At 39.0% G+C, this 9,349-nt stretch overlaps 1 pseudogene; it reads left to right on the top strand.

Annotated features, from left to right (window-relative positions):
* Positions 1-7,788: 7,788 nt before the first annotated feature.
* LOC126074815 (olfactory receptor 14A16-like) lies at positions 7,789-8,732 on the top strand (annotated as a pseudogene).
* The last annotated feature ends 617 nt before the right edge of the window (positions 8,733-9,349 follow it).

The raw sequence follows: 9,349 nt of genomic DNA, 5'->3' as shown, positions 1-9,349 counted from the left end.
ATGGTAGTTCTATGTCTAACTTTTTAAGAAAATGCCAGATCGATTTCCAAAGTACCATTTTACTCTCCCACCAGCAGTGTATAAGTGTTCCAATCTCTCCACAGCCTCTCCAACATTTATTATCTTGTGTTTTTTGGATTGATGCCAGCCTTGGAGTGAGATGGAATCTCATCATAGTTTTAATTTGCATTTCTCTAATGGCTAGTGATCAAGAGCATTTTCTCATGTACCTGTTAGCCGCCTGAATATCTTCTTTAGTGAAGTGTGTGTTCATATCCTTTGCACAATTTTTAATTGGGTTGTTTGTCTTTTTGTGGTTGAGTTTTAACAGAATCATATAGAGTTTAGAGATCAGGCACTGGTCAGAGATGTCAGAGTTGAAAATTTTTTCCCAATCTGTAGGTGGTCTTTTTACTCTTTTGGTGAAGTCTTTAGATGAGCATAGGTGTTTGATTTTTAGGAGCTCCCAGTTACTTAGTTTCTCTTCGTCATTTTTAATGATGTTTTGTATTCTGTTTATGCCTTGTGTTAGGGCTCCTAATGTTGTCCCTATTTTTTCTTCCATGATCTTTATCGTTTTAGTCTTTATGTTTAGGTCTTTGATCCACTTGGAGTTAGTTTTGGTGCATGGTGTGAGGTAGGGGTCCTGTTTCATTTTTTTGCAAATGGATATCCAGTTATGCCAGCACCATTTGTTAAAAAGACTATCTTTTCCCCAATTAACTGACACTGGGCCTTTGTCAAATATCAGCTGAACATACATGGATGGATTTATATCTGGGTTCTCAATTCTGTTCCATTGGTCTATGTGCCTGTTGTTGTACCAGTACCAGGCTGTTTTGACTACTGTGGCTGTATAATAGGTTCTAAAATCAGGTAGAGTGAGGCCTCCCACTTTCTTCTTCTTTTTCAGTAATGCTTTATTTATCTGAGGCTTCTTTCCCTTCCATATGAAGCTGGTGATTTGTTTCTACATCACTTTAAAAAATGTCACTGGAATTTGGATCGGAAGTGCATTGTATGGTTTTTGGTAGAATAGACATTTTTACTATGTTAAGTCTTCCTCTGCACGAGCAAGGTATGTTTTTCCACTTATGTAGGTCCCTTTTAGTTTCTTACACTCGTATTTGTAGTTTTCTTTGTATAGGTCTTTTACATCCTTAGCAAGATTTATTCCTAAGTATTTTATCTTCTTGGGGGCTACTGTGAATGGTATTGATTTGGTGATTTCCTCTTCAATGTTCTTTTTGTTGATGTAGTGGAATCCAAGTGATTTTTGTATGTTTATCTTGTAACCTGAAACTCTGCCAAACTCTTCTATTAGTTTCAGTAGTTTTCTTGAGGATTCCTTAGGGTTTTCCGTGTATAAGATCATGTCATCTGCAAATAGAGATAATTTTACTTCTTCCTTGCCAATCCAGATGCCCTTTATTTCTTTGTCTAACCTAATTGCTCTGGCTAGGACATCCAGCAAAATGTTGAATAAGAGCGGTGATAAAGGGCATCCTTTTGTGGTTCCCATTCTCAAGGGAAATGCTTTCAGGCTCTCTCCATTTAGAATGATGTTGGCTGTTGGTTGTTAGCTTTGTATAGATGCCCTTTATTATGTTGAGGAATTTTCCTTCAATTTCTATCTTGCTGAGAGTTTTTATCATGAATGGGTGTTAGACTTTGTCAAATGCCTTTTCTGCATCAATTGATAAGATCATGTGGTTTCTGTCTTTTGTTTTATTTATATGGTGGATTACATTAATGGTTTCTCTACTATTGAACCAACCTTGCATACCTGGTATAAATCCCACTTCATCAAGGTGGATTATTTTTTTGAGATGTTGTTGAATTCTATTGGCTAGAAATTTGTTGAGGATTTTGGCATCTATGTTCATGAGGGATATAGGTCTGTAATTTTATTTTTTTTATGGTGTCTTTACCTGATTTTGTTATCAGAGATATGCTGGCTTCATAGAATGAGTTAGGTAGCATTCCATCATTTTCTATGCTTTGAAATACCTTTAGTAGTAGTGGTGTTAACTGTTCTCTGAAAGTTTGGTAGAACTCTGCAGTGAAGCCGTCCGGGCCAGGGCTTTTTTTTTGTTGGGACTTTTTTGATTATCTTTTTAATCTCTTTTTTTGTTATGGGTCTATATAGTTGTTCTTCTTCTGATTGTGTAAGTTTAGGAAGGTAGTGTTTTTCTAGGAATTCATCCATTTCTTCTAGGTTTGCTAATTTGTTAGAGTACAATTTTTTGTAATAATCTGATATGATTCTCTTAATTTCAGTTGGGTCTGTTGTGATATGGCCCATCTCATTTCTTATTCAGGTTATTTGTTTTCTTTCCTGTATTTCTTTAGTCAGTCTGGCCAATGTTTTATCAATTTTGTTAATTTTTCAAAGAACCAGCTTTTGGCTTTGTTAATTCTTTCAATTGTTTTTCTGTTCTCTAATTCATTTAGTTCAGCTCTAATTTTTATTATTTGTTTTCTTCTGGTGCTGATGGATTCTTTTGTTGCTCACTTTCTATTTGCTCAAGTTGTAGGGACAGTTCTCTGATTTGGGGTCTTTCTTCTTTTTGTATGTGTGCATTTATCGATGTAAATTTGCCTCTGAGCACAGCTTTTGCTGTGTCCCAGAGGTTTTGATAGGAAGTGTTTTCATTCTCCATGAATTATATGAATTTCTTTATTATTTCCTTAATGTCTTCAATAACCCAGTCTTTTTTCAACAGGGTATTGTTCAGTTTCGAAGTATTTGATTTCTTTTCCCTGATTTTTCTGTTATTGTTTTCTACTTTTATGGCCTTGTGGTCTGAGAAGATGCTTTGTAATATTTCGATGTTTTGGATTCTGCAAAGGTTTGTTTTATGACCTAATATGTGATCTATTCTAGAGAATGTTCCATGTGCACTAGAAAAAAAAAAAAAGTATACTTTTCAGCTGTTGGGTGGAATGTTCTGTATAAGCCTGTGAGGTCAACTTGGTTGATTGTAGTAATTAGGTCTTCCGTGTCTCTATTGAGCTTCTTACTGGAAGTCCTATCCTTCTCTGAAAGTGGTGTGTTGAAGTCTCCTACTATAATTGTGGAGGTGTCTATCTCACTTTTCAGTTCTGTTAAAGTTTGTTTTATGTATCTTGCAGCCCTGTCATTGGTGCATAAATATTTAATATGGTTATATCTTCCTGGTAAATTGTCCCTTTAATCATTATATAGTGTCCTTCTTTATCCTTTGTGGTGGATTTAACCTTAAAGTCTATTTTGTCAGAAATTAATATTGCTACTCCTGCTCTTTTTTGATTGTTGTTTGCTTGATATTTTTTTCCATCCTTTGAGTTTTAGTTTGTTTGTATCTCTAAGTCTAAGGTGTGTCTGTTGTAGGCAGCATGTAGACGGATCGTATTTCTTTATCCACTCTGAGACTCTCTGTCTCTTTATTGGTGCATTTAGTCCATTTACATTCAGCGTAATTATAGATGAGTTTAGTGCTGTCATTTTGGTGCTTTTTTTGTGTGTGTTGTTGACAATTTCATTTTTCCACCTGCTTTTTTGTGCTGAGACGGTTTGCTTTGTAAATTGTGTGTTCCTCATTTTCACAGCAGTTGAATTTATTTTTCCTGGGTCGTTATGTTTTTCTTGGATTTTATTTTGAATTATGGAATTGTTAGACCTCTTTGTGGTTACCTTAATATTTACCCCTATTTTTCTAAGTAAAAACCTAGCTTTTATCATCCTGTATCGCCTTGTTTTCCTCTCCATATGGATGATCTATGGCTTCTGTATTTAGTCCCTCATTTTGATTATTGTGTTCTTTTACATAGTGACTTCAATGATTCCCTGTTTTCACTCTTTTTTTTAATTTAATCTTAATTTGTTTTTGTGATTTCCCTATTTGAGTTGATATCAGGATGTTCTGTTCTGTGACCTTGTGTTGTGTTGGTATCTGATATTATTGATTTTCTGACCAAACAATTTCCTTCAGTAATTCTTGTAGCTTTGGTTTGGTTTTTGCCGATTCTCTAAGCTTGTGTTTATCTGTAAATGTTTTAATATCACTTTCATATTTGAGAGAGAGTTTTGCTGGATATATGACCCTTGGCTGGCAGTTTTTCTCCTTCAGTGCTCTATATATGTCATCCCATTGCCTTCTTGACTGCATGATTTCTGCTGAGTAGTCTGAACTTATTCTTATTGATTCACCTTTGTAGGAGACTTTTCTTTTATCCCTGGCTGCTTTTAAAATTTTCTCTTTATCTTTGGTTTTGGCAAGTTTGATGATAAGATGCCTTGGTGATTTTCTTTTTGGATCAATCTTACATGGGTTTCGATGAGCATCTTGGATAGATATCCTTTCGTGTTTCATGATGTCAGGGAAGTTTTCTGCCAACAGATCTTCAACTATTCTCTCTGTATTTTCTGTTATCCCTCCCTGTTCTGGAACTCTAATCACACACAAGTTATCCTTCTTGTTTGAGTTCCACATGATTCTCAGGGTTTCTTCATTTTTTTAAATTCTTTTATCTGAGTTTTCTTCAACTTTGTTGGTGTCAATTGCCTTATCCTCCACCCCCCCCTCTGCATTCCAATTGCTGGATTCTGCTCCTCTGACTTCCTACTGAGTTATCTAATTCTGTATTTTACTGTTAATCTTTTGGATTTCTGAATTCTCTCTCTCTATGGATTCTTGCAGCTTATTAATTTTTCCACAATGTTCTTGAATATTCTTTTTGAGTTCTTCAACTGCTTTATGAGTGTGTTCCTTGGCTTTTTCTGTAGATTGCCTTATTTCATTTCTGAGGTCATCCCTGATGTCTTGAAGCATTCTGTGTATTATTTTTTGTTATTCTGCATCTGGCAATTCCAGGATTGTATCTTCATTTGGGAAAGATTTTGATTCTTTATTTTGGGAAGTTGTAGAAGCAATCATGGTCTGTTTCTTTATGTTGTTTGATATCAACTGCTGTCTCCAAGCCATCTATAAGATATTGTAATGATTTTTTTTTATTTGCTCACTGAGTCCTATCTTGTTTTGTTTTCTTTCAATATATGCAGATGGGCTGCTAGATTGCACTGTCTTGATTGTTGTAGCCTTTGAATGACTTATGTGCTATTAGCAGCTGGTTTGGGCTGTTACCAGATATATAAGCCTAAGAGTCCATTCACTATTCTTGAATAGAATCTAGTTTTGGGTCACCAAGTGTGTGGTGTAGACTGTCACCTATTAACTTAGAGAAGTAGTGGTGATAGTTGTGTGCACCAGATTCTAGTAGCAGCAGGGGGTCACACTCCACGGGGGGGACAGGATGCTGACAGCCTTCCCCCAAGTGCCAGTGAGGTAGGTGTGTCTCTATTCCTAAAGCACTGTGGTGGGTGGGCTCTGCAGCTGTACCTTAGGCACCCAGTGCATGTACCTCTAAAGATTGGTTAGTGTCAGTATCCTCAGACCCCTTTGGCAGGTGGCTAGGTGGTTTGGGTGGAGCGTCAGCCCTCAGTTCCCTGTTGTGGATCAGTGAGGGCTCTGTTTAATAGTTAGAGATATCAGACCTGGAAAACTTGTCTTGCCAGTAATCAGCTAAAACAATTACAGTCAGATCACTATCAGAATTGCCTTTGCATTATAACAGCTGCCTTGTTCCCTGTAGGGATGAAAGCCCAAGACTGTGGATCTCCTTTGCTTGGCTGGTGCTAGTTCTGTATTTTTATTCCAATCTCGGGAAGTCAGGGAAGGGTTTTTGGTCCCTAAGTTTTTGGTGGGTTAAATGGGAGTTTTTAGCAGCTGCTTCTTTTTTTTTTCTCTCTCAGGCCAGGAGAATGGGTTAGGAAAAGACCAGAAAACAAAAACAAAACAAAACAAAACAAAAAACTGCAGAGCACTTCACTCTCTGGCCCAAGAAATTCCAGTGTTAATGAAGCCGCAGGGGGCATGGAGGGGAGGGATCAGATAGGTAGGAGAGAGTAGCAGGAGAGGGATCAGATAGATAGGAGAGAGTAGCACCCAGCAATATAGACAAAGTTCCTTACCTTGCTTGGTGATGACTGTTTTATCTGAGATTCCTGAGGGGAGTTTAGCCAGTGTGGTCTGGCTGGGTACAGATTGCCCCCGAGGGTCAGGCCCATGTCCTGTGCTCGTGCTGTCTCCGAAGCAGTGGTCAGCTCCTCCACTCCCAGTCCAAAGCCCGGTGCCAATATTCCCCAGCTGAGATGCCACTCTCCAGGCTCCAAAACCAGTCGTTGCCTCCCACTGACTTCTCCTGTCAGCCAAGTTGCTGCGCTGCCTGCACGCATCCACTGGCTGGGCTTCCCCCAAGGTCACTTCAGGGGGTTAGGGCTGCTTCCTGTGTTTGCGCCATCTCAGGAATCTGTGCTCAGCTTCCCTGTGCCCAGTCCAAAGCCCGGCCCCAAGGTTTTCTGACTGGGACGCTGGCTCCAGGCTCCCAAAACAGTCGCTTCTTCCCCGTGTTTGCTCCTTCTCTCGTTTACTGCGTCAGTGTGCAGCCTTCCTGCTCTGGCTGATTCTCTACCGAGGTTACCCCAGGGGCCTAGGGGTTAGAGCTGTGTCCCGTGCCTGCCCCGCCTCAGCAAGCTGCAATCAGCCCCACCACTCGGCACCAGGGAACTGCGAGAGCTCAAGGCTGTGGAGCGGGACGCCGGTTCCAGAGGCGGTCGCTGCTTCAGGGCCCAGTTTTCTCTCCCCTGTCACTCAGGTCAACTCTTTAGATCTATGTTTGATGGCCAGGGTTCATAGATTGTCATGTATGTGATCGATTCCCTTGTTTTTCTGAGTCTTTGTTGCAAGAGGGATCCGAGGTAGGTTCTACCTAGTCAGCCATCTTGGCCCTCAAAGATAGCTTTTTTAAAGAACATAAAATAATAAAACAAACACATGCCAAATATTTTAAGTAATCAATGAATGATTGAGAGAACTGGTAAGATATTCCACTGGTTCAACATCAAAATCAAATTTCACGCAGAAAAGAACAGATAAGCATGGATGATAGAAAATACAAATAGATGCAAAATGGGTCTATCTACAGAGAAAATATCAATTACATTCCCCTAAAACAAAATTAGTTTGTATTTGTATAGGCAATAATTTGCATTATTAACAGTTTTATACAACTTCTACAGTTGTAAGATAGCTTAAAGACAATAAATAACAAACATAACCCAGTGCACTAGAGAGAAGACTCAGTTTTTTTTCCTGTTTCAAAGATTTTCACAATTTTTCCTGACACTGGTATAATGAAGGAAGATGGAATGAGTAGAGGAAATGATATTGGTTAAGTGTCTTCTTATCCAGTAATTATGCATAAGTTGTGTATGAATTATTTAATTGCATCGAAATAATAATCCAATGATAATGCTCACACAGTAGATTGAATAAGATGATACTCAAAAATGTATATGAGATCACAAAGCTTGCAAACAGCTGATCTAAAATTTGTACTCAGGACTGACTGGTCCAAAATTTGTTCACTTTCTCGCTGCATATTTCAATGCAAGGTATATGAAATTCTATTTGAGCCAGATGTGGAATATGGGCCTTAATCAACATAGAATGACAAGGTGGATGATTTGTACTTGACTGATAGGCATTTTCAGTCATTCAGTTAATGGGATTATTTGTGTTAAATTACCTCCTGAAGACTGGTGTTGTTACTCTTGTATGGCATGGAATACCTGCACATGTGATTGGGAGAAAGTGAACCTGGGAAAGTAGAAGAGTAAACTTCCTTGACTAAATCACAAGTTATTCATTTTATTTTTTTAGAGTCATTGATTAAACACCCAGAGAAATGAACTATTTCACCTCTGTGACCATGTTCTTCCTAACGGGGTTTTCTGATGTTCAGGAGATCCAGATCTTACATGCTGTGTTGTTTTTGCTGATTTACCTGGCAGCTGTACTGCGGAACGTTCTCATCATCACCCTCACAAGCAAGGATCATCGGCTCCACATCCCTATGTATTTCTTCCTGAAGAACTTGTCCTTTTTGGATCTCTGCCTCATTTCCATCACTGTTCCCAAATCCATCGCAAACTCTCTGGCTAATCACACCACCATCTTATTTCTCAGCTGTGTTTCACAGGTATTTTTCTTCATCCTCTCAGCCACTACAGAAGTATCTCTACTCACAGTGATGTCTTATGACCGCTACTTTGCCATCTGCCATCCACTGAGGTATGAAGTTCTCACGAGCCATGGAGCCTGTGTGCAGATGGCAGCTTCCTCATGGGTCAGTGGAGTTCTCAATGCAATTCTGCACACAGCTTCTACCTTCTCCATACCTGTGTGTGGGTCTCCTGAAGTTCATCAGTTCTGTGATGTTCCACAACTGCTCTCCCTCGCCTGTTCTTATAATACTGTGGAATTAGTAGTCATTGGGCTCAGCCTGGTGTTAGATTTTGGCTGTTTTGTGTTTATTGATATCTCTTACATTCACATCTTCTCCACTATTCTGAGAATCCCATCCAGAGAAGGCAGGTCTAGAGCTTTCTCCACATGCTTGCCTCACCTCACTGTTGTGACTCTCTTTCTCTTTTCTGGTTTTTTTTTTTTGCCTATTTACGACCCTTACCCAAAGCTCCATCACCCTTGGATTTGCCGGTGTCAGTATTCTATACTATGGTGCCACCCACCATGAATCCCGTCTTCTACAGTCTGAGAAATAAGGATATGAAGATGGCATTAAAGAAACTGTTAAAGAGGAGGCAATGCCCTTCAAACTCGGAGGGTTAATGTCACATATATCATGATCTTTCAATCACTGACAGAATTGTCTGAACAATCTGGTTGCATAGTCTGAAAATAATATCGGATATTTAAAGTAAGAATTTCTGTGAAAACTCTGGTCGTACTCATTGAATTGCTACTAAGAGGCACTATCACTAGATCAAGTGAGTGGAAAAACCAGTAGTTCCATTTGTAATTGGGCAGACACATGCTGACCTTGTATTTATCATCTTAATTGTGAAACAAACGTAGAAAACAGCAGTTGTTTTCCAGGTAATTCCAACTCGTGGCAACCACGTTTACGAAGAGTAGAACTGTGCATAGGGTTTTCAAGGCTGTGGCCTTTCAGAAGCAGATCTCTGGCCTTTCTTCAGAGGCCTCGTGGTAGGTTTAAATCATCAGTCTTTCAATTAGTAGTCGAGTACTTAATCATCTATCCTACCTAGGGATTCCTTATAGGGAAAATTTTGTATGTGACAAATACTTCATGACTTTTGGGTATACAACTCACTTATGGTCGTAAGATTATCTCTCCATTCTTAATCTAGTGTTGTATTTGCTGCTTCAGTACACTGGTCCATGAGATTACCTTTACCTAGGTTTCTCCAGACTAGTTCAGTTGG

The sequence above is a fragment of the Elephas maximus genome, chromosome 4, assembly GCF_024166365.1.
Source record: "Elephas maximus indicus isolate mEleMax1 chromosome 4, mEleMax1 primary haplotype, whole genome shotgun sequence".
Classification (NCBI taxonomy): Eukaryota; Metazoa; Chordata; class Mammalia; order Proboscidea; family Elephantidae; genus Elephas; species Elephas maximus.
The sequence above is the reverse complement of the archived record's forward strand: the minus strand, read 5'-3'. Positions and strand labels throughout refer to the sequence as shown.